Genomic DNA, 25,258 nt, shown 5'->3' with positions numbered 1-25,258 from the left:
ATCTGACCTGCCCACTGGAGTTGTGCCGGCACCCACCCCATCTGACTTGTGCCCCACAGTTGTGACAGCACCCACCACTTCAGTCAGCTCCACTGCAGTTTCAAGTGTCTCGCCTGCATCCCCACCTCTTCACTGCCTCCTTCTGCTGCGCCCTGATCCTGTCCCTGCGGTGCCTGGCCTGCCCCCATGTATGCCCCTCCGAGGGGATGACCGCGGTCGTTAGCAGTGCAGGCAAGCAAGGTGTGACAGTTGTCACTCTAGTTCACTCCTTGGCATTTGGACATGGACTGGCCATTGGCCTTTTGTTTGCACAGACGTTTAAATTTTCATATACTGAATTTGTCACTCTAGTTCACTCCTTGGCATTTGGACATGGACTGGCCATTGGCCTTTTGTTAGAACAGACGTTTCACTTTTAATATGCTGAATAAATCTTTTTTCTTTGTCCCTGTGAACTTGATTTAGCTGTACATCATGTTGATGTTGTTTTACATGCCCTTGCACTTGTAATGCTTGTTTTACAATGTTGCATACTGATGTGTTGATGTGAGGTACTCCCTGTGGTCCATGAGATATGTATCCTATTCTGGTGGGTATCCATGTCATCCTTTGCAGCTACCTGGGTGTGTCAGGATCAACTATTTGTGTACATCTCTCTGTGAGCATTTCATTGGCATGGTCACATCTGTGGCTTGCACCCCTGCACATATGATGTGCTTCCCATTGTCCAATTTGTCACTTCCACATACTTTGTGCGCATCAACACTGGACCTACAGGTGTGGGCATCATTGGTATGGGAGCAACTGGGTCCTCTGTGCAACTTGGTAGACATATGTTTTGGGTATGTGCAGATGATTTAGGGGAGACTCACGTTCCCAGGCTGTTGTGACCAAAGCCTTCACTGGGTGGTAACTAAAGCCTGACTGACCAAGTGTTCTGCTGACATGACTGAGACCTGCTGTGAATATGTTTGGCACAGCTGAGCTTCCACAGTAGTTGAGTCCCCTCAAGTAAGTGTGTTGTTCCGTGACATTGCCTGCACCCATGTTGTGTGTTGTGTGGGCATGTGTGTGTGTGTCCACATCCCTTTTCATACACAGGCATTGTTCCCTTGATATGTTCCTGTTGTTGATGCTTGCTGAGTGGTACTGTGTTCATCCCACAACTTTGCCATGGGCTACCAGATGTGTGGGTGCATGACACACTACTGTTAATTTGTGTTTCATCATTGGGATTTGTCAGTTCTGAGTGGTGATGATGTGGTCAGATGCAGATGGGACGCAGTCAGGGGTCCCCAAGGCACTTGTTTGTTCGCAATCTAATGTATTTGTCCCTAGGTGGTACCTTTCAGTGATTGAGACATGTGTATGTGTGTGTGACTGCTCCCACTTGTCGGATTCACGGCTGTGATGCTGGCAGGTGTCAGCATGTGCGCCTTGTGTTTCTCCTTGGCATCTGCATTGTCCTGGGACTGTGGCAGGGATTCTGAAGGTTACATGAGCTCTGAGGTCATAGCCATGTACTGCATACTGTGCAGTATTTCTGTCATTCCCCAGGGTTGCAAACAGTCCTTGTGTGATGTGTCTGTGCACCTTAGTTCATCCCAACATTCCTGTGTTTGTTATGGGTGCATGTGCAATGTCACCTGTCCATGTGGGCTTCACAGATGCACATTGGTGTAGTTCAGGGTGTGTGGTGTTGAGGGTGGACTGATGCAAATGTTTGCATGGATAGGCCCCTAGCTCCCGTGTCACAGTTTGTACGACATCTACCTTTGTCATCACAGTGGAGGTGTCATGCATGCTTGTGTCACCACAATGTCTGGTCCCTGGGGGTAGTGCTGTTGTGTGTCAGTGTTCTGCTGTGTTAGTTGGTGTTCATTCCAGATTGTGTCACATGTGTCTGTTGTGCTCCCTCTCATCTCCCAACGCCTGATTGCCCACTGAGGGTGTCCTAATGCTGATTTACTTTTGTATGGCACTGTGTCCACATCTGTGTCACTGCGGTTCAGCCCCCCTCATGTGTTGTGTATTTGCCTGGGGATACTGTGACATACACACACACATGTTGTGTCCGATGTGCAGTGTGAGTTTGCCTGTTTGTGTTTGTGCATCTGCACCAGTGCATTGGTATTGCTGTTGTGGGCCTTTGTCTGGATGCTGTTTCTGTGATTTTGCATGCTGTCCCTGTGAGTCATTTCACATCATTGTGCACATTCATCCTGGTTGTTGGGTGCCATTGCTGGCATGGAATGTGAGTTTGTGAGCTGACACCTACAGTCTACACATGTTGTTTTGATTGGTGTGTCTATTTTCGATTTGTGTGCATGCTTGGTGATGGTCACTTCTGCTGTTGTGTCATTGTATGCTGTATGCATTGTCAGCCCCCATGTGTGGTGCTTGTCTGCACATGGCCGAGGGTGTGTTATGTTTTCACAGCAGTGTTGGCCTCACCACATCTCTGTGTGTATGGGACACAACCACTAGTTTGCCACAGAAGTGTTTGATGTGTTAGGAGCAGGGATCATACATGCTGTTTGTTATTTACAGTTTGACCATGATGACACTTACCTTTTGGTCACTGTGATGACCACTCACAGGGGACCTGTTGCCCATCACCCCTGCCACCCCCACTCACAGGGCTTATGTTTCCCATCACCCCTGCCACCCCCACCCACAGGGGACCTGTTGCCCATCACCCCTGCCACCCCCACCCACAGGGGACCTGTTGCCCAGCACCCCTGCCACCCCCACTCACTGGGCTTATGTTTCCCATCACCCCTGCCTCCCCCAGCCATAGGATGGGTGATGCGCAACACATCCATCCAGGGTTTGGTCCCCATCACCACAATGCTCCACATCTGCAGCATTTTGTGAGCCCCCACTTAACTTCTGTTCTACACAGTGAGGGGGTGTTCTTTTTACATTGCCACAGTGCTATGGTGATGCTTGCCTTGTGTATGTCACACTCATGTGTTGGTCACACATGTGCTGTTACTTACATTGTATGCTCGTAGCCATAATCACTGTTGTGGGCATTTGTCACACACTACACACTGTTGTCATGATGTTATGGGGATGTATTTTGCGGACATACCTGAAGTTGGAGTATGCTGGATGTGTTGCGCATCACCCATCCTATGGCTGGGGGAGGCAGGGGTGATGGGAAACATAAGCCCAGTGAGTGGGGGTGGCAGGGGTGCTGGGCAACAGGTCCCCTGTGGGTGGGGGTGGCAGGGGTGATGGGCAACAGGTCCCCTGTGGGTGGGGGTGGCAGGGGTGATGGGAAACATAAGCCCTGTGAGTGGGGGTGGCAGGGGTGATGGGCAACAGGTCCCCTGTGAGTGGGAGTGGCAGGGGTGATGGGCAACTGGTCCCCTGTGGGTGGGGGTGGCAGGGGTGCTGGGCAACAGGTCCCCTATGGCTGGGGGTGGCAGGGGTGATGGGAAACATAAGCCCTGTGAGTGGGGGTGGCAGGGGTGCTGGGCAACAGGTCCTCTGTGGGTGGGGGTGGCAGGGGTGATGGGCAACAGGTCCCCTATGGCTGGGGGTGGCAGGGGTGATGGGAAACATAAGCCCTGTGAGTGGGGGTGGCAGGGGTGATGGGCAACAGGTCCCCTGTGGGTGGGGGTGGCAGGGGTGATGTGCCACATGAGCCCCATAGCTGGGGGTGGCAGGGGTGCTGGGCAACAGGTCCCCTATGGCTGGGGGTGGCAGGGGTGATGGGAAACATAAGCCCTGTGAGTAGGGGTGGTAGGGGTGCTGGGCAACAGGTCCCTGTAGGTGGGGTAGCAGGGGTGATGGGCAACAAGTCCCCTATGGTTGGGGGTGGCAGGAGTGATGGGCGACATATGCCCTGTGAGTGGGGGTGGCAGGGGTGATGGGCAACAGGTCCCCTGTGAGTGGGGGTGGCAGGGGTGATAGGCAACATGTGCCCTATGGATGGGGGTACTTGTAAACAAGGGGAACCCGTTAGGTAAGAAGGACCTGGGGTATTTACTATTTCAAAAAACAAATGGTCCTTCGAAATCAATTTAGTGTAGGAAAAATAAATATAGCCCAGAATCAGTGCTATATTACTTAGAAATGTCCAGCCGGACATGTAAATTTAATGTTCAACGTAATGAATTGGCTATAGAGCAAAACCAATAGAGTGGGACACAGTCCTGTGTCCTTCAACAGACAAAACATATAGAACATACAAAGAACAATCACATTTGTAAAGGTTTTTTCAGGCTAAACAACCAAGCTTTGCGCCAATCGAGAAATGGGGGGCAAGCTATTTGGAAGGTAAACAGTCATGCACAACTTTTAACTCATGTCGACGACGTTTCGATCTATTACATAATATCTACATAATATCTAGATCATCATCAGGACTAATCAGTAACAAGCCTGAGAATGTGATGCCTGTAAGAATATAGGAAGGAACGGGAGGGGAAAGGAGAAAATTACAACCTTCGCAGAGAGATAAGAACAGTGTGACTCAATTTGTGGGGGTGGCAGTAGTGATGGGCAACAGTTCCCCTATGGTTGGGGGTGTTAGTGGTGCTGGCCATGCAACCCCTATGGTGGGCTGTTGTTAGTGGCCAGGATGTGGATCCCCTGTGTGTGTGTGCCATTTTGCGAGTACGTGTCGGTTGTTTGCGTGGTAGGTGTCTGACTTACCGCCTGCACCGTCGGCGCCGGTCCTTGATCCGGTCATAGATGTAGAGTGCTGGTATGACCTGCGCGATGGGATTCATGATGTGTTCGTGTCGTACACGCTGCTTCTTGCTCCGTCTCGTACCCGCTGCAAGCTGGTCCGTCTCGTAGCCGTGTATAGATTTGTGGTGCGAATCGTAGCTGATATGCTTGTTTTCCGGATGCTGTGACGTCTCGTGCGTGACGACCTGTCCGGCGCGTAGGAAGTACGCATCATACTTGTCATGCTGGAAACTGCTATGGATACTGCTTCCGGGCGACTCAGTTCCTCTTTAGAAGTTACGGCTTGGAGAATAGGGCTTGAATCCCAGCCTACGGGTCGTACGTGTTTTTGGCAGTTATGCGCATCGTACTTACTCAACAGGACAGACCGGCTCCGGGTACGTGTCGGTCGCACGGTAAGGCTACGGACAGCTGTCCGACCGGCCATCGGAATCGGCCCCTCAATGCTTTGTGACAAAGAGTTACAACCCCATTTCTTTTACCATCCCCTGGCAAAAAAAAACACATCAGCTACCCAATTTCTTTTGAGTTTAAGTGATTCACTTTCGGTGAGATGGGATTCTTGTGATAACACAATACTAGCATTTCATTTGGAAAGGTAGGTCAAAACTCTGTCTTTTGATAGGGGAATTCAAGCCTCTAACGTTCCATGTAACAATATTCAAAGACATGTATGAGATAAAAGTAATAGAAGTAAAAGTGAACTGGTAAAATGCTGTACATCATGAAGAAGAATACATGTGAAAAGTACATCAAGAATAACTATGTCAAATATTGGAAAAAACCTTCTACGAAGTACGAAAATGCTAATAATCAAAACCAAGCAAGAGAAGTAAAAAGGACATAACAGAAAAAGAAGAAGAAATAGGAATAAAGATACAAGAAGAGATGAGATATAAGGAAAAGATAAATGATAGAATAATACACAAGAAAAGGGAGTAAGAAAAAACATAAAATCGATAATGAGTACCATGAGAAATAGTAAAGATAGAACATACCTACAGAGATTTCAAAACACAAAGGGTGGGGGGGTGAGACCACATGGAATGATGACACGTCCAGACTCTATGAGGTAGGGCAAGGGAGACATCGGGATGTAGACAACATATAAGACAGACTCGATGAATAGATTGAGACTGAACCTGTAAAGAGAAAAGGAGTGATTAGTAATGTTGAACAAATTGTGACCAAATGCAATTTAGAATATGAAGTGAAAGGTAACAACCTAGGATCTAAACGATTGAATTAAGACAGGCAAAACAAAATGGTTCTTAAGAAGATACCTGTGAAATTTGCAATAGAAATAATATAACAATTTAAGGAATTACAAAATATAAAGAACAGAAGGGAGCTAATTTGAAGCGTGCATTAGAAGTGTCCATCTGATCCGGGCAGTGTGCATTAAGGAAACTTCGCAATTTGAGTGGGTCTTCGTAAGTTGTGGTGCTATTATTATGAGTGACCTTGAACAAGCACAGGTGTAAAAGACCAAATCTAGCTCCAATAGAACGTAATGCTGGCCTCATGGTAAGAAATTCTCTGCGACGATCCGCCGGTGATTTAGCGTAATCCTGAGAAAAGAAAAACTGGTTGCCTGAGAATGAAATCTGTTTCATGAGCTTGGATGCCTGCAGGACGTTGAGAAGATCAGTGTATTCAAGAAAATATGATAAGCAACCTCTGCTTTTTTTCGTGCTTGAGGCTGATGAATGCATCGGGCCCAGACGATGAGCTCTTTGGATAGTTAGGATGGTGCCTTCAGGTAAATTGCGGAGTGATGGCAAAAAGTTTTGAAAGAAAGAGATGGGGTCAGGCCCTTCTGAACCTTCTGCCAGGCCATAAATGCGAAGGTTGTTTCTCCGGTTTCTGTTCTCCAAACTTGTGATTGAAGAGCCATCGTTGTAACAACAGAGGAGTTTAGCGCCTCGATGGATTGCTCAGCTGTAGTGACCCTATCTTCTAAATTCTTCCAACCATCTGTAAAAACTGGATTTCAGAGTTCGTTTCCTCTACAAATGGTCTCAGAAGCGTGGATTTGCTCTAGAAGAAGATCCATAGAAACAGCGGAAGATTGCTTCGCTGGGGAAGGAGGGTCCTTTTTTAATCGCTTTGTTGAAACCTTAGTGCCTGCCGATGAACCATTTGTAACAGTCGGAGCCACCTTTAAGGTGGACAAACTCACTGCTGGTTCCGTTTGGGTGGAGTGGGTACAAAATTTGGCCCGTAACAAAAGTGTGCGCTTAGAAGTTGGCTGCACAGAATCAACTTTTTTCATTTTGCCCATAGATGGAGGTAAAGTTAGTATCAGAAGTAATGTCAAATGAGGTGCACCAGATCCCTCCAATTAAAAAAAGACTAAACAAACTGATGAATGGCGCAGAATTAATAATGAAATATATTTTGACTCAGAACAATAGCAATGGCCACATGCATATAGTAGGCAATATATAACTAAATGCCAAGACATACAATTGAAATATATAACATTAAAGCATTATGGAATTAAATATGCAGTTGAGAGCATTCGTTTGACAAGGGTGACCAAAACATGACAGGAATATAGCACATTTCTAACTAATTCTGAGTAACAATGTGGCAGCAGAACAACAAAGCACCATACAGAGCTGTCAATTTGGTTAGAGCGCCAGTACCGGGAGCCTTGGTGAAGAGTAGAATGCGACTGAGGAGCGCATGAGGTGAAGGAAGGTATCGCTGTATATCAGTTAATAGCAAGGCTGAGGCGAAACCAAAGTTACTGAAAATTGAGCAGTATATGTGAAAGTACTAAGAGGAGCCGTTTCATTCTTAGGTTAAATTTATCGCAGGAAGAGAAAACTTGAAGCAATGTCACATAGCGGGTCACGCAACAGCAGACCCTCACAAGACGCGAGCGGCGCTAAAACGGTAGCCGTCAAGCCAGTCCCGAAGATGTGAGGAAATACAAGGCTGAGACGCACCTTAAAAATGCTGAAAAGCGTTTCACCTTGTTGTGGGGGGGTTCCAACTGTCATACCTTCAAAGTGGTGAGAACATGCCGTGAATTACAGGAGAAATGCCGTCCATCTCCCCGCCGTCCTCACCCGAGTTATGGGAACGCCACCATCTTCCTTGGGCACTAGCCACGCCCCCCCCCCACTCCTCTATAAACCATCAACCCGCTATGGAACTAAAAATGCAAATTTCAAATAAAAAGAAATTATAACTACTAAAAATAATCAATACATTTTATATAAATAAATTACTTCCCACCCTATTCACCTATAAACCCACAACCTGCTAAGGACCTAAAATCGCAAAATAAAAAAAATAAAAAATACTTCTAAAATTTGAATACATATAAAAAAAATACAAACAATTCTTATATAAAAAATAAACAACACACACATAAAATATATACTAAAATACATAACAACCAAAAAATCGATATTTTTAACAACTATATTTTTGCAAATGATATTAAACACTTAGATAGTTTTTTAATCGATATTACTTACCTAAAATCAATATTCTTGACCACTAGAATTTGTCTGTTGATATTCCTGGCCCACAAATATTTTTGACACGATATTTGTGCAATTCGGTATTTTTTACTCGATATTCTCTCTCTGCACCCTTTAGGAGCAGTGCAGTGGAAAAATAATATCATAATAATCTGGTTGTTATCATTTTATTTTTTACTAGGGGCTAGGTTAGGATGGGGCGGGGCTGAGGTTGCAGGGTAGGAGTGGTTTGCCCACTCCAAGTGCACATGACCTCTTGGCCGGCCAAATAGTCCTGCACACTTTGCATCTTCCTCACCCGGCTTGCTTTACACAGCCTGGTGAGGAACATGCAAAGCCTCACAGCCCCCATCTGAGCGCCGAACCACGGCGCTCAGACCAATCACAACGCTGCATGCAGCATTGTGATTGGTTTAGGGGAGGGAGCCTGTGTGCTTCCTGCTTCCTCCCGCTATGGAAGCAGAGGAGAAGGCGGCTGAAGGGACCGAAGGGGAGGGACGGCTGGCAACAAAAGGTAAGTGGATTTTCTTTTTTGCCTCCCCGCTCCCTGTCCTCCCTCTCCCATCCCGCCACCCAGTCCCCTGTCAGCCTCCACTGGCATACAAAGGCGTCAACTGAAAACAAATGTACTCTTGTAAATTGTCTCACGAAAAAGAAAAAATAGTTCATAGAAAGCAGACACTTGTGGAAGGTGGAAGGATAGAAGGAGCAAGTCAGAAAGGTGATAAACAGGCTGAGCTCCACAGGAGGGACAAAGAATTTGGGGGTCAGATTTAACGACCAGTTGAATCTAGATTCACACGTCAATAAGCTGGTGGGGGACTGCTATACGCTTATTAGAGAACTGCGGAAGGTGCTGCCAGTGCTTCCAACCCAGGCTAGAGCCTCAGTGGTCAGGAGCGTCATCTTGAGCCGCATGGACTACTGCAATGGTCTGCTACTGGAGTCTCCGAGATATTTGCTCGATAGGCTCCAGAGAGTTTAGGTGGCAGTAGCAAAACTTGCACTTATGAGACCACATCGATCATCTTCGTCCCTGGCTTTGGCTGAGTTGCACTGGCTCCCGGTGGCTCAAAGGGTACAGTTTAAATGTCTGTGGATCGTGTTCAAGGCTCTACAAGGAATAGGGCCCAAACCATTACAAAACAGGTTTGGATGGTATGTTCCCACACACAGTCTCCGCTCTTCATCAGCCAATTTTGTAATTATTCCCAAAACAAAGAAATTAACTATGGGGGGAAGAGCGTTTTGTGTAGCAGCCATTCGCCTCTGGAATAGCCTACCCTATGAACTGCGAAAGGTCCAGGATCTGATGCTGTTCGCAAAAAAATCAAAACCTGGCTCTTCCCCAGAGTATAATCCTACAGCATGACCTTTTAGTATTTTTCTGGGTAACATCTATGTATCACAGTGCCATAATGCCCATAGGGTTACAGTGCGCTTTATAAGTGTTCATACAATACAATACATTCTGAACAACCTAAAACAGATAGAGTCATCAAATAGAAAGCAAGCAAATGTGAGTTACAAAACCAAAAGCCAATGGTACACAATGGGCGGAATGCATTCCTAAGGATGTTTTCAGCATGTGCCCAATATGTCTTTGCAACCAGACCTCTGCGGAGTGTGGAGGGCTTCGACCTAAAAAGAGATTGCCCAAAAAAGGAGAAAAGTCAGGATGGGCTGGTAAAATATTTTTCAAGAAGAGTTCAGTGCCTAAGGAGGTGAAACAGGAAGGGTGAAACTTTCAAAATGGAGAGAGAAGATAAGGACAGTAAAGGGTTTAGAGGAGGGAGGCCTGTTAATAAAGTACAGTTATAAATAGGGTTTCAGGGCAGGGTATATAAAAAAAGGAAAAATATTTAGTAGTTTGTGAAAAATAACCTCTCACAAAATACAAAAAGCTGATGTACAAAGAAGACTTGGATTGTGTTACCTAATCGTTATGATCAGAAATTTGTAATTTACCGAATTGTAAATACCGATTCAGTAAAAACTACAGTGACAGTCGGTGATGAAATCAGCAAAATAGGATGTGAGTCGTGTGCATTGAAGTGAGGAGAGCAGAAGAGGTTTTTTCCCCTTTGTTTCAGCATTTTACTTCTCCCTAAACAACGGTAAACCAGGACTCATTTGATGATGTGGCATGTAAAATGAAATGGAAATCCAGCGATGCTAACTTGAAATCCTTGTGGTGGAATATGTGTCAGAAAATGAGAAATGTTTTAGAACATCTTCTTTAAATGTACACAAAGCCACACAAAACATAATATGGGCCAGCAGCCACAAACACATTAGTGGTGTTGGTTTTACAAAGAGAACTACTGAAGAATATCTGAAAAGGCGGAATGATCTATAGTCAAGGACCAAAGGCGGAATGATCTATAGTCAAAGACCAAAGAATGTTTAGCAGCCAGAGGGTCTGATGCAAATCGCACAGGAGGAAGCAGCTGCAGAGAACCCACACTTACAGCAATGTAGGAAATGATTGCTTTGAATTTTCAGCCAGAATTCATAGGTGGTGCCAGATCGATTGACACATCTGCAACAGTGGTGATTTCTTTTGGTATGTTTAAAAAGAAATGTGTCAAAATATATATTCTTTCAGTAAACACAATTACATATAGTCATGTTTTCTTACATTTTAATAATTATGTATGTCACTACACTTTTGTTTAAAAACCCATTTCTGATCATACTTTATAAATAATATGCATTACGAAAAATGTAGTTATATTGGTATTACATATTAATTCATGATCTAAATTTAAATATATATATTCACAAGTATTCTTTGTTCGCAAAAAACCATCTACACACAAATACGCAAGAGAATGTGGATGAGCCATGTACAAGTCTACAGCCAAACATAAGTAGAGACATAGGGGTCCATTAAGATGTAGGGCGGTGGGATCACCGCGGCACTGGCTGCGGAAAAATGCCTTTTTCCACCCGCCAGCAGCGGACATCACGCCCGCCATATTAGTATGGTCAAACATAGGCCAATTTCCGACTGCCGCGGTGCGATGCGCACTGCCAACAAAGTGCGCCCGCCACCGTGGTGGTGGGAGCCAATGAAGACTCTCCGCCGTGCGGAATGACGTCCGCCCCTCTCCACAAATTAGGATGACTCAAGCAAGCAGACGCACCGCAGCGGAGACACCGCCCAACCAGAGATGGCGGAAACTCGACAGCGGATTGCGAAAGCAGAGACCCGGTCACGACCGCCATGGACCCAGCTCTACACGTCTTTCGGGTGCTGTACCTGCTACATCACCAGGAACTCATGGACCGCCGCGGACGATGCCGCAGGTATGCAATAACACAACACACGACCCACTGCCTGACACAGGGTCCAAATCCACATCAGACACCCTAGGGGGGACAGGGACACATCCACAAGGGCACCCACACATCACCCACTTGCCACAAAGTCACCCCGCTGCACCCTGGACACACAGCTACCACCACCATGCAGCAATGTCCTGGCAGCGGTGAACACAAGCAAATACATGCGCACAATGCAGAAGACAGGGCCAGGGCCAGGCATGGGCAGGGCAGAAAGACCACAGGGATACACCCACTCCTACCACACACTAGCACACCCCATGAAGGCACATGCCATGTGCCCCCCGTGTACCCCATGCACAACAGCAAGCCAGGGCAATACATACCCTGCACCACACAACAAACAATCATGTAGACACACAATGCAGGAGTGGCTGCACAGGAACACACAACACACAGCACAGTAGCACAGGGCCAGGGAAACACACACAACACCACACTCAGGGAAAAGCCAATGAGGACAAGAAACAAATGAACACACACAAGGAATCAACATCCAAATGGACACACAGCGTGCACAGTCACACATATATATCACGGACTGACACACACATACACACCCCACATGCCAACAGCAATGGAGCACAACAAATAGGGAAACCAAAGTGGGCTGCACACAAATGGAAGGCCATGGAGACACACAACAAGCTTGTGTGCATCACATCAACACAAGGAACAGAGCACAACACCCTCACACCATCAAAGCACACATGGCTGGCACATTCAGTGAAATCAAACCACAGACAGCTCAGTGCACAACACAGGGAGACAGCAAGGCAAACCATGTATAGGCACAAGGATGAAAGAATGAAAGGAAGGCCCTGAAGTCAAACTGGGAACAGCCACACATCCATACAACTACTTCACATGAGTACACCGGCACCACTACACACAGGGACCATCTACACACCTCAGGACTGACAAACACCAGTAAGAATCTACACACATACCCCCCTCACACCAGCAGCCCACAACACCAGTGCCAAACACACTGACGGCTGGCAATACTTGACAGGCAATACACACACAAACAACCACACACCCTGGGCCCAGCCACAAACATCACACACACACACACACACACACACACGCACACACACACGCGCACACACACACACACACACAGGTATGCCACCACAGATGTGGAAACAAATCCAACAGACAAACACATAACCCAACAGAAACACACACAGAGCCACAACAACAACAACAGACATGCCCTGTGCAGCTAAACTGGGGAAAGGCAATGGGAGCACAGACACAACAGGAGTGCACAACCTCATCACTCAGGAACAATGCACAGACAACATACCACAACACACACAAGAAGTGCACCATCACAGAACAACACAGCCACAGCAAACAAACAACAGATGCACAGGCAGAACAATCACATAGCAAACATAGCACGACATCAGGGGATGCACACCAGGCAATCACAAGGCAATATACACACACAGCACTGCATGCACAACAAGCTGTGTGTGCACACCAAGCATACCAGACACACACAGACATCAATGACAGAACAGCAACCCACACAACACCATACAGCACAGCATAAAGACAACAGCACACCCAGGAAGTGAAGCAATAACACAAACAACACACATACATCCAACACAACACCAAATAGATGCACAAGTCTGGGACACAAAGGTGGAAACAACTTCACCACAGGACTGGGCAGCACACACAGTTGAACTGCATATCTGTAACCATGACTGACAAACAGCACCAGAACATCACACATGACCCATTGGGGAAATGCACTGAGTGACACATTGACCCTGGACAAAGAACTGCACCACAAAGCACAGTGGCACAAATGAAGTCATGGGGAGGCACACACACATACAAACCAAGGGGACAGCTCACACCAAAGTGAAGTGTACTGCATGTCAGTAGGGGACATGGCAGGAGTGTACCATACACAAAGAGAGGGAGTGCAGACCCACAATGGGTAGGCAGCTGAAGCACAGATAGGGGATGGAATGACAACACACACAAAATGCCACACTGGAGGCAAGAAGGCACCATGGGACAGCAAGGCATGAGAAAACACAACCACAATGGCAGTGTGGAGCAGCAGGTTTGCACAGACCCCACAAACAGCCACCAGACACATGGATGTGTAACAAAACACATCACTGAATTGCCAGTAACACCCTCTGCATACTCACAAGTGACAAAAACAACACGTAGGAGTCAGACAGAACTGCAAGGACACACTAACACACTGAACAGTGCACAACATACAACTCACACATGGGCATACATCCACAGGGATGAACAATCAAAACAACAGGCACACAACTCCTGGGTGACACATGTGTGTAGTTGACATTGCAGAGGCATGCACACATCAACACCCCCCAAAAACTCACCCCCTTCACACTGCACACTACCTGGCTATCCAAGAGCACAAATGGAACGTAAGCCATGGGACTAGGATGACTAGCCATCACAAGATGACCACACACATACACCACTGGGCACACATATAGGAAGAACACACGCATGATGACCCTGGACAGCTTGCCTGCAATACTGTGTACAGAAACCCACCCTGTGCTGGCAGTACCCCCCAACCTGACATGTGTACAATAGAGCCAAGATGAACTAATCAAGTAAATGACTACTGCTAACCATTCGAAATTGACACCATGGCCACCACAAGTATCTGAGCCAAGAAGAACTGAAGACCCTGTCACCCCTGAAAAAAAGAGAGCAAGTGAGCCCAAACATTGACCATGTTAGAGTGCCACACAGACCATGTGGCACAGTAAACCATTTACACACAGCAAAATAACGTTATTCAGTAAGGACACTGACAAAATCGACAACTGGAGCAACTGTCTTTATTCACACATTGCACAGACAGGCACCATGAGAAGAGAAGAGTAAGGCACAAATTGCAGAGCATGTCCATGAGAAGCTGCACAGGTAAGGGCAAAACAGCAGTGAACAACAAGGCCAGTTGCCAGGGCAGAGTGCAGAGTATGTCCATGAGAAGCTGCACAGGCAAGGGCATAACAGCAAGGCCAGTGGCCAGGGCAGAGGGCAGAGCATGTCCATGAGAAGCTGCACAGGCAAGGGCATAACAGCAAGGCCAGTGGCCAGGGCAGAGTGCAGAGCATGTCCATGAGAACCTGCACAGGCAAGGGGCACACAGCAGAGAATGACAATGACTGGATAAAGAAATAGACTTCCGTAAACATCTAAAAACCTGGATCTTTAATCTCCAAGATATAACTGCCAGAAGCCTAGTGTAATTCGGGTTCTCGGTCAAGTAAGCATAGGGACTACCTAACATCTGGTGGTCCTTTCTGGGCGCCTAGATGCTCCTTGGAGCGATTGCCGCGCGATACAAATTGGCACTTACATTACATTACATTACAAGGCCAGTGGACAGGGCAAGTCCAGAGTATGTCCATGAGAACCTGCACAGGCAAGGGGCACACAGCAGTGAAGGACAAGGCCCGTGGGCAGGGAAAAGTGCAGAGTATGAGGCATCTGGCGCTCTCCACCAAGCTCAATCTGGATTCAGAGCATTCTATAGTACAGAGACGGCCTTCGTTGAAATATCTGAGGCAATAAGGGAATGCCTTGATGCAGGCGGCAGAGCGGCTCTAATTCTGTTGGACCTCTCTGCCGCCTTTGACACGGTGGCCCATCATCTCCTGCTTGTTCGCCTCTCAAGTATTGGGATCTCTGGCCAGGCCTGGGATTGGCTTAAATCCTTTTTAGAGGACAGGACTCAACAGGTATGGCAGCCCCCGTTCTTTTCGGCCCCCAGACAGGTGACTACGGGAGTGCCGCAGGGGTCCACTTTGAGCCCCCTGCTCTTTGACATCTACGTCACCCCCCTGATTTATTTAGCTGAGGAGCTGGGAGCAAAGATCATTGCCTACGCTGACGATACCCAGCTCCTCTTCACATGGAAGAAAAATGATCTGGGCCCGGATAAAGCGAAAGAATGTCTCTCTGCTGTTTTTAAATGGCTTGCACTGGCACAGTTGAAGTGCAATGAAGACAAGTTTGAGGTTCTCCTGTACGGATCCTTTCCCCCGCATTTTAGGGAAACTATCTGGCCTACTGATTTCCCCCTCCCTAATTCTGTCGGCAACCCTGCTAAGAACCTGGGGGTTTGGTTCAGCGAAGACCTCAGATTTTCTATGCAAATTAATAAACTGGCGAGAGTGTGCTTTGGCACGCTGAAATCTCTTAGAAAGTTTTTCCCCCTGTTGACCCGACCAGCTAAGGAAATGGGGACCCGTGCTCTCATTTTATCGCGTATCGACTATGCCAATGCCTTGTACATTGGCCTGCCCTGTTACCATCTTAGAAGACTGCAAACTATTCAGAATGCGGCAGCTAGGGTTTTGCTTGAAATCCCAGGTAGCTCAGGCATGAAGCAATATATCCGGGACCTCCATTGGCTCCCTGTGGCCCACCGGGTTCAGTTCAAAGCTCACACTCTGGCACATGGAGCGCTGCATGGCACTGGCCCACTCTATCTTAGGAGACGTTTCTCCTTCCACGTTCCACGAAGGCAGTTACGCTCCGCTGCTCACCGTCTGGCAGGTATCCCCCGTTTCCGCCTCACCCGGATGGGAGGCGGCCCACTTTCTTTTAAGGCTGCTGTAGCCTGGAATGCCCTGCCGATGCAACTGCGTAACATTCAAGACACTAGAGTGTTTAAAAAACAGCTTAAAACCCTCCTTTTCAACTAACTCTTGTTGTGTTTTTCCTCCATATCCTTTTACTAGTATTTCATGCCGGGACACTGTTGAGTAGCCGTGCGTGCTATAAATGTAATATAACATAACATAACATAACATAAGTGGCTGGGAGGGTGGGCAATGGTCGCTGTGTAGTGAAAGTCGATGCAGAGTCCCCGTTTCCTGTGCCCTCCAACATGGATGCATCCCCGCTGGCAGCGGATGATGTGGTGCTTTGCGTCTCAGGCTGGGACTCCTCCAGCAGACTCCTGTCCCCCTCTGTGGCGCTGGTGACATCTGTGTCACTGGGCTCCTGGGCAGCTGTGGTGCTAGTTTCACCCCCACTGGTGTCCGTCTCCTGTCCCTCAGTAACCACTGGTGATGCTGCATGGGAGAGAGAGATGTAGGGTCAGGTCAGTGGCAAAAACAGAACAAACATATGCAAGCAATGCATGACAAAAGTAGAGCAAATCTACATGTTCCACACCACCCTGTGCAATCACATCGTGCCAACTCACTACATAGACTCAAGCAGTGCGTGGAAACTGGAAACTCAGGCATGAGTGAGCCATGTGATGACCACACAGCACAACACCCTGCTTGTGGCTCTGTTCAAACAGACACACAACTACAACTAGGGACATGATGGGGGCACACTACTTGTTGCCAATGACAGAACTGGATGGAACAGGAGGGGACAACACAGACCTAGACTACAACATGACAGTCCACAATGGACATTTGCCCATGCCACCCACCATGTCGTACCTTGGGGAAAATAGAATGCTGCACATTGCTGTAAGATGTCTAGCCCTCCCCAATATGGGTGCAGGCAATGGATGCATTGATTTACGCACAGTCAGATTGGGCACACTGCCGTTTCATCCCATGGGATTCCCAAGACTGCACCAATGCAGAAGAAACCTGAAGAGCACAACTCAGGATGTAATGTGAAGGCACAGCATCCGAATCACCTTTGTAAGTACAGGTAGTGCAAATGCATGCCACAGGCACCCAGGCCAGCATCCACTTACATGCCACAGCATCACACTACCAACATCACAGAGGCCAGCGCTGGCACAGGCTCTGTACACATGCAGCCACTCCCAGCCAAAGTCAGACTCACCAAATGCTCACCCCTGGCTTGCTGTTGATGCACCTTCAAACGTGCATCCAGCTCAGGCTGTGTCACAGCCAAGATGTGCCCCATTAGTGGTGTCATACTGCGCCGTGCCAGACGCCCAGTGCGAGGAAGCAGCCCCAGGGTCATCTCCGCCAGATTCTTTGCCAGCCGGCTGATGTCGTCCCATCTCTTGCGGCAGTGGGTGCACCGTCGGTTTGAGACCCCCAGGGCTCGCACCTTCGCTGCAATGGCCCTCTACACGGCCTTACACTGGTGTACCTTGAGCTGCAGGCATGGAAGACAAGAGGGAGAAATGATCAGGGACACAGTGTCATGTACCGACATCTATCAGTATATCAGCAAGATACAAAATCATCACATATCCAACGATAGGTCAATCAGAGACTATAGTACAGCCCACATGGGACCCCTGCATGGGAAAAGCTGATGTTAAAGCATGCAGGTGTGAGGGGGAACACAGTCCCTGCACATCTCACACACATGCAGGATGCCAGCACTGAAACACCCATATAGCCTGCCCACATCTCCAGTCCATTGTTGGCTTGAGCAACACATACATCACATGTCAACCTGTGTTTTGGGGTGGACTCACTGTGTCCAGGACTGCGCAGCCATCAATGTCCCTGTCCTGTGAATCTTTTAATGTGTCATGGTGGTCACATGGATGGACATGATATCACAAATACAAAATGCCAATCACAAGGGCAGTTGTGTGCAAACCGCAGTGCTGAGATGGACCATAGCTGGAATGCAATGTGACAAGACTGATGTCCTACTCTGAAATGTCAGTGAGTTGTCCTTGTAGGAGGGGACTGTGCAGGCCAGCGGGGCTCACACTGAGATGGACTACAGGGGCACAAACAGCCATCCAGCCAAGCAATCACTGTCCTGACTACAGCATGAACAACCTTCTGTGTCACTGTATGGCTGACAACACAACACAGGTCACTCATACATACATGTGCAGGGAGGGAAAGCTGTGGCATTGGGTACACACACCCTCCCACTGGAGACAGCATGTCAGGCAGTGCATGACACTACCCCACACTCCCAGGCACATACTGCATCAGTCCAACTACATGTGTGCCCTACCCCATCACTGTTGAAGACTTACCACAACATTTGGGGCACCATATAGCCTTGGGTACTGTGTGAGCAGCTCATCCACCAGGACCTCCAGCTCCTCGCTCGTGAAGGGACTGGCACGGATCTTCTCTGTCCTTGCCATCACTGTGGACGCGAGACAACAGCAGGGGATTTTGGTGGCGAGGGGTCTCAGGCAGCAGTCCCTGGAGGCAGCAGCAGGTGAGGGGTCTCAGGCAGCAGTCCCTGGAGGCAGCAGCAGGTGAGGGGTCTCAGGCAGCAGTCCCTGGAGGCAGCAGCAGGTGAGGGGTATCAGACAGCAGTCCCTGGAGGCAGCAGCAGGTGAGGGATCCCAGGCAGCAGTCCCTGGAGGCAGCAGCAGGTGAGGGGTCTCAGGCAGCAGTCCCTGGAGGCAGCAGCAGGTGAGGGGTCTCAGGCAGCAGGCTCTGTGAGCAGTGGCAATGTGATGTTCACTCCCACATATATAGCCCCCTGGGGTCGTTTCAAAGGTACAAAGTTCCTCTCGCACGTAGAAGAGATATCCAGGGAGCGAAGGACAAGGGAGGACAAGTTAATCCTCCGCTTGCTCCCGGATGTAGCCAAGGGAAGAAAAAAGGGGGGGAAATTCCCTTGTTGGAACTAGAGCTTCGGGCCCATTACACCTTTTACTGTGGTGCTACTTGGTATTAGGATCTTCTTTATTTGGGTGTTGACGATGTTGATTTTACAACAAACATCCATATCACTCTGCACTGCTTCACCTGGCAGTTCACGAGTATAACTAATAGAGAGTTCCCCTGGTTATTGACATTGTGCAAGTTGGAACCTTATTTAATATCTTACAATATTCACGTAGTTCTATTCTGTACCAATATGGCCGCCACGTTTTAGAATTGCTTTAATAGGGAACTCCGAGCATTACTTGTCATACGCGAGCGCCGCCGACGACGCTCCATGCGCGTTACACGCCCCTACGTAACGACGCCTTCCACCTCGGGGATGCACAGTATATTTTCTTGCCGCTACCTCGACAAGGTTCCACCCCGGTTCCTGGCGGCAGGGTAGGTGACTTAGCCTGGCGTGACTCGACGCGGGTAAGTGCTTTCTAACGAACTCATCGTTTCCTTGATTAAGACTCCACTTGCGGATCTTGGCCCCCCCACCGCTGAGAGCTCTCTCTGGGTTGCTTTGGTGGACACCTCCCCCGTGTCACCTGGCCGCGGTTGTTTTGGAGTGGGACCCGACCTACACGGGTCTTGGTGCTTCCCCTTATGCACTTATTATTAGCGCTCATTCCCTGGTAGGCTCACCGCCTACTTCTTTTTACTATTTTTTCTCTTACTGATATTTACAGCTGTACAGCCTTGACTTTTACTTATATTTTACAGGACCCAATCGGTGTCCAATTTATGTTACCGCCAGGACTGTTGCTAGTAACCTTCAGTAACAGGCCAGGTGAGTCAAGCCAATACTATCTCCCCTCTCCCCCCGCAATAGCCTTTCCATGAGTAAAATATAGAGGTTTTTAAAAAAATAATTTTATTCAGCTTCTAACCTTTATTAATATTTTTCAATACTGATCGCACTGCAGCTCACATAGGCACCCCACGGTAGAGGTTTCGAACTTGATCTTCCTGTGGGTACGGTGACCTTAGTCTACTTTATGATTGTGACAGTACCCGCATTTCACTAATTCATGATAATGTCTGTTAGCATTAAGAAGAGACACTAATAAACAATGACATACTATCATGCTTACCCAATCTTTACTTACCTTTCAGGTCACGGACCTGAGAATGTGGTATGTAGAGCGCACTTTACCACGGAGTGTAGATAGGTTTTTCTGATCTTGTAGAAGTGCCCAGATCCTCCTGACATACAAGGCATGAAACATGTTGATCTTTAGAGTAGAGCTACACAACTAGACACCTTATCTCCAGTACACAGCCACTCTACACCATTTTAATAAGGCAGTTTACCTTCTGAATAAATATCGACTAGGACTAACTGACCCGTTTTAATCCACTTTTCACTCACATCTACACATTCTAGGGCCCTCACACCCATGCACCGACCGGCAGAAACAAAAGATCCCCGATAAAGAGCCCCGGTTCGGGAGCCCGTCAAGTATTGCAGCGCCGACCTGACGAGGGGCAACCTCATATGATTAAGCATGGCACCTAGTTCGCTGGGTGTGTGAGAGCTCTAGTTCCAACAAGGAAAATTCCCCCCCTTTTTTCTTCCCTTGGCTGCATCCGGGAGCAAGCGGAGGATTAACTTGTCCTCCCTTGTCATTCGCTCCCTGGATATCTCTTCTACATGCGAGAGGAACTTTGTACCCTGTTTTGTATACAGTCTGTTGGGGCTTGTACACTGGACCTCGTTAAATCAGCCCTCCCTGTCCCCCCTCTTGTAACACACGTCGTTTCAAAGGTGCCACGCTGCAGCAATTGGTGGTCCAGGTCTGCCTCTTTCAAATCCAGCCAATGTCCGCCTCCGCGGTGGCGAAGCACGACTACCGCCATCTTCAAAATTGCATCATGTCACCACAATCATGGCTCCCATTGGCTGTAAGGGCATGCTCCATGGTGGTGATACAACGCTGGGGCCCGGGGTGCACTACCTCAATGGTGAATCTTTCAAATCCAGCCAATGTGGCGGAGCACGCCTACTGCGATCTTCAAAAATGCATCATGCCACAGCTATCGAGCTTCGCATTGGCTCTATGGCGAGCTCCATGGCGGTGAAACACCGCAGGGGCCCGGTGTGCGCTACCGCGATTTTAGTGGCGGAGCATATGGGCATGTCTCCATGCCTATGACTACTGCACTTGTGTGAATGGGGTGCTGGTGACACACTGCCGGAGCCAGGCAGTAGCTACCGCGATATGGGTGCCATGCATTGACACGAGGCACCGCCATTCAGGTGGCGGAGCATGCCAACCGCCATTTCCACATGTCTCCATGCCTATGACTACCGCACTTGTGTGAATGGGGGTGCTGGTGACACACCGCCGGAGCCAGGCATTAGATACCGCTATATGGGTTCCATACAATGGCGATAGCCATCTATCAAACATCGCGGTACAAAAGGGGGTGGTGATGGACGGAGCATCAGAACCAATCAAACACTCCCACCCAGTCAACAGATCTGGGTTTGATCCATCACCGTTCTTTAGCCCACTCTGCCACCCCAGTTCAGACATGGCCATATGCAAATCAGTCTGACCCTGTGCCTCATGGGAACAGTCCAGCCCGAACTGCCAAGCCATGCCTTCCCTGGACCGGAAACAAGCTTCCTAGGACCGGTTTCTGGCATTTCAGCCGTCTTCAGCCAGGCTTGCTTGAATCCAGTGACAAAGTGAGCAAGGGACTCACGTCTGAGCATACCCTGCCAACTTATGGCGAACAAAGCGGTACAAAATGGGGTGGTGATGGACGGAGCATCAGAACCAATCAAACACTCACATACAGTCAACAGATCTGGGTTTGATCCATCACCGTTCTTTAGCCCACTCTGCCACCCCAGTTCAGACATGGCCATATGCAATCAGTCTGACCCTGTGCCTCATGGGAACAGTCCAGCCCGAACTGCCAGTGCACAGTTCCAACATGTTTAATGGCACATCATTGTGCACACAATGCTAATGTTCAATTTACTCCACTGATGGCTACACATGTCATGTTTGTGTGTGAGTAAAGTAGATTTGCCCCTACCCACTCACATGTCACTTAAGGATTTGATGTTGGTGTAGGCAGGACAGTGCAGCCCTGGACTGTACAATGTGTACACATGTCAATGTGTTGAGGTCCAGTGACAATCACAGCAGTGCTCGTCTCGATGAATGATGATCTATTTAGCATTGCCTCTCGTGTCTGCTCATGAACACATTCGTCATTCCAGTGCCGACTGTGGTCATTGTGTGGTGGATGTGTGCCAGCTTGTAATGACGCATTAAGGTGTGACCGGTACAGCAGCTAGGTATGAGACAGTGGTTTTGATTAGTTACACATATGCTGGATGTTAGACTCCCAGGCGTGCACATGTGTACTGTGGCTATATCCCTATGTGCATTCACATTGCCCAAGGTGGTGTTTGAGGTACTTGTCTTGTGTAAGTTGACACGTGTGCACTTTGTGTAGCTGAAGGTGTCCCTCCATGTAAGCTGGTCTGTTAGTCACTATAGATGTCAGTTATTGTTGTCATTGTGTCATCCAGAACGTGATATGATGGGCACATCTCATGATGTATTGCATTGACATGTATCCACTATCATCTCCACTAGGAGGAGGCCAAATTTGACCCGTCACTTGACGTTGCTGGAGGACATGGAGGATGTTGCGATCATACGGAAATGCCGCCTGGACAGAGCCACCCTGAAAACCCTTTGTGATCTGTTGGAGCCCCACCTGCAGCCACACAGGACATATCCAACAGCTTTCACCCGTACTTATAAGGTGATGGCAGCCCTGCATTTTTTTGCCACTGGATCATTCCAGGAGACTATGGCCAGCACTGGTGGGATGTCACAACCGATGTTCAGCATGGTGCTGAGTGATGTACTGTCCGCCATGAGGCTATGAAAGGACAGATACATCCATTTCCCAAGGGGTGCTGAATTGCCAGCTGTGAATGGAGACTTCTATCCCCTTGGACACATTCCTAATGTTGTTGGGGCCATTGATTGCACCCATGTCGGTCTTGTGCCACCAAAGGCAAGTGAGCACATTTACCGCAATCGCAAGCATTACCACTCCATCAATGTGCAGGCGGTGTGCCTGGCAGATATGACCATCTCGCAGGTGTGTGCCAAATTCCCAGGCTCGGCCCACGACTCCTACATCCTGCAGAACAGCATAGTGCCCCATCTGATGGCTAATCTTCTTCCCGAGCGTGCATGGATTGTGGAGGAGTGTGCCTAGTCGTGTGGTGTGCTGTGTGTGTGACTTGCTGCCCTGAGCCTCTGCGACGTTGCAATGTCTATTTGTGTTTGTCATACCTTGGTGACTCTGCATATACCAACCATCCCTGGTTGCTGAGCCCACTGCAGAATCCCAGGTCCCCGGCTGAAGTCCGCTACAATGAGGCCCATGGGAGGACATGTCGTGTGGTGGAGCGTACTTTTGGCCTGCTCAAGTCACGTTTCCGGTGCCTGGACAAGACCGGAGGTGCACTCGACCAGGAAGGTGTGTCAGATTATTGTAGCATGCTGCATGCTCCACAACCTAGCCATTCGCAAGGAGATTCCCCTGCTCCTGGATGATGGTGAGGACTAGGGGTGGGCGGAATTTGCGTAATTGCGTTACGCAAATCTCCGCGAAACGGTAAAAAATCTCCGCGAACACGCAGAAATTCCGCGAACACGCGGAATTGCTTGTTTGCGATGCTTTTTTCCTGTTCACAATTGCTGTTTGCGTGCTCGGGGAGAAATATCTCGCGAACACGCATTTTGAGAACGCGAACAAGCAAAAATTTCGCGAAATCGCAGAAAGCAGACTTTTGAGCAATTTCGCGTTCTCCGCGGAACGCGAAATTACGCGAATTCCGCAAATTCCGCGAGCGGAACGGAATTTACCGCCCAGGCCTAGTGAGGACCCAAGGCCCCAGCCTGCAAACCAAGCCGTGTCCAGTGATGAGGACAGTGGAGAGGAGGAAGGTGTTGACCTGCGTGAACAGCTCATCACTCGCTACTTCACTTGATGGTGGGTGTCAATGTGCAACATACCCATTGTCTGATAATATTGCTGTTGTTGTGAAGGGGCATGTGAAAATTGTAGCATCAGCCAGTTGTAGACTCAGTGGTGGTTGGAAATGTTTCTAGGACATGTCATTTGGAATCATCAACAGGACGTGTATGGTGACACTTGGTGGACATTGTGACATGTGCATGTTGGGTTATCCTGGTGTTAGGGCTTGTGTGATGTCTGTGATGCCACATCCAGACCAGTGACAGTTGTTCTGTTGTGTTTCCCTAGGTGCCTTCGACTTCTCCTTGCCTACATTCAACCCATGCTCCTGGTACATTGTGATCATGTTGAAGACTGTACACCCTGCAATAAAGACGGAGCAGACACAACAACATGTGTGTGAGGATATTTCATTTACTATGGTGAGATGCGAGGGGTGTGTACATTATCATTGGATGGTGGAGCAGTGAGTTGACAGTCGTGGTAGATGAGATAGTCGAGTAGTCACCACATTGCTGTGGTGACCCAGTCCAACAGACAGATGCCATTCACAAGGCAGTGGGGGAAAGGACAGTCCAAAGAGTCAATGCAGTGGTGGAGAGGGTTGCCGTCATGGCTGGCTCCGTGACTGGCGTCTGGCTGGTGTTTGGCCTCCAGATACTCCCAGAGTCTTCTTTGGACAGCCCCTTCATCGTTTGGCGGGGGGGGCCTGCTGCAGGGCCAGTGGGGTCTGAGGAATCACCCCTCTCTGTGGACGCAGGGGAGGATGGTGAACTGTCATTGTGCAGTCCACCAGAGGGAGGTGGCGGTGTTGTCTGTGGCGCATGCCTGTCCCTCAGAACCGCCACTAGCTGGCCCAGGAGGCCCGCGATTTGGCCCATGCGGGTGTCGATGGACCTCATCAGCAGGATGAGCTCGTGCAACAGATCGTCTGACTGGCCCGTTTGTCCCTGGGCCTGTTCGTATGCACCCAGGACTCTGGTGATGTGTTCCAGGGAATGGGTCCCAGCCTCTTGGTGTCCCTGGGTGACCCTGCCACTCCCACATGCCCTGCTCACCACTGTG

This window comes from Triturus cristatus, chromosome 6 (genome assembly GCF_964204655.1).
Source record: "Triturus cristatus chromosome 6, aTriCri1.1, whole genome shotgun sequence".
NCBI classification, from domain to species: Eukaryota; Metazoa; Chordata; class Amphibia; order Caudata; family Salamandridae; genus Triturus; species Triturus cristatus.
This window is presented reverse-complemented; position numbering follows the sequence as displayed.